This window comes from Elephantulus edwardii, unplaced genomic scaffold (genome assembly GCF_000299155.1).
Source record: "Elephantulus edwardii isolate Elephantulus edwardi_28Jun2011 unplaced genomic scaffold, EleEdw1.0 scaffold00306, whole genome shotgun sequence".
NCBI classification, from domain to species: Eukaryota; Metazoa; Chordata; class Mammalia; order Macroscelidea; family Macroscelididae; genus Elephantulus; species Elephantulus edwardii.
Genome location: NW_006400056.1, coordinates 2,004,292 through 2,006,086, shown reverse-complemented (window position 1 = coordinate 2,006,086; position 1,795 = coordinate 2,004,292).

Genomic DNA, 1,795 nt, shown 5'->3' with positions numbered 1-1,795 from the left:
AAGGAATAAATACCTTTCTGAGTCATCTTCTGACCTAGAATTTAACATCTCAAAACTCCATGATGGAGTGGTAAGATTCTCACTTTCAAAATACGTGTCATGATGCTTGTCTTTGGAGCATCTTGACAGGATATATGCTAATTCTAATCAATCAGAAGTACTCTGGGGGAGCTAGCACGGGAGAGTGCAGACACCAGGAAGTCAACAGTCCCTGGCAGGCCAGGCTCTTCATCATCCATCAGACCTGCCAGAGATAACAAGCTCACTCCAGCCTGCTGGCATTTTTTTTAATTACAGGAGGAAAATGAAAATCAACTTCCAAATCACCTTGGCTATTTAGGTATATTTATTTTTCTGTCAACCCAAACAGGCTTTCTCTCAATGTTCCAAGCTAATTAGAGTTTGTCCTTAGGACCGGTGGTGTCTGCGCCCTCGATTTTGGATGTGAGTAAGCAGGTATTCATTCACTACTGACACTGGGCCATGAGTCAGTGTTCCAACAGGTGGAGGAAGGAGGCCCTGATGGTGTTAACAGAGACCTACAATTTGGCCCAAAGAAATGCCCATTGTTCACCCTGAGATTCCAAATGTTCTTCTTCTTGTCCCATGAGAACTAACATGTGCATCAGGAGAGGGAGCTGTGGTGGTTTGACACAGATATGCATTCTTTGAATTCTGCTGGAAGAGAGTCTCTTCTGGGAAATTGCCCATTGTCTTAGTTATCTAGTGTTGCCACAGCAAAGATACTATAAGTGGGTGGCTTTGACAAATAGAAATTTACTCTCACAGCCTGTTGTTGTGTGCCATTGAGTCAGAACTGACCCATAGCTGACCCTCCAGCAAGTTTTCAGAGGCAGCTGAAGTATTTAAATGAGGCACAGGAGATTGTCCATCCTCGAAGGAGCAGCTGGTGGATTCAAACTGTGAGCTTTTGGGATTGCAGCACAGCTTCTTAGTTCTAGGTCACCAGAGCTCTTAAATCTTATTGTTGTTGTTGTTAGGTGTCATCAAGTGGAGTATGACTCATAACAACCCTATGAACAATAGACCTAAACCTTGTGCCATAATCTGTGAGACAGTAGAGTTCATTGCTGAGGTCACTGTGTCCTCCTCTCCTTCACTGAACTTTCACCTTACCAAGCATGGCATCCCTCTTCAAAGAATAGCCTTGCCTAACTACATGTCCAAAGTATCAGAGGTGAAGCTTCCTCATCTTTGCCTCGAGGGAGCACCCTGGCTACCTTTCATCTAAGACATATTTGTTCATTCTTTTTACAGTCCAAATTCAGTACTCTTCTTCAGCACCACAGTTCAGAGACATCGCATTTTCTTCTGCTATCCTTATTCATGGCTGTGTGCTCGGGTGTTGTGGCAGTTTTTGCACGTGAAGGACTACTCTGCCTCCAGGAGCCAGGCAAGTCAGGCTTGGCCTGCTGCCCTCGGGCCAGTCTTTCATTGTTTTTGTTCAGACATTCATTCTTCTAGGTAGTATAGCCCTGGTGTGCAAGTTGCCGCACCACGGTCACTTGTGGTTGCTGTGAGGCTGAACACTGTGATACTGATGTGTTAAATGTGTTAATGTCTGGCTACCCAATGTGGACAGAGAGTGGGGTGGAGCTCCCCGATTGAAATAAGCTTGGAAGGAGGAGTGGCATCCACTTCCATAATAGCTTGCCTCCGAAACCCTATGAACCTGGAGAGAGGATGAAAGACACCCAAGCATCGAGCACTCTCCTTCATAGGGTCACTATGGGTTGCCTGCGACTCGACAGCACGTAACAACAACAACAACATC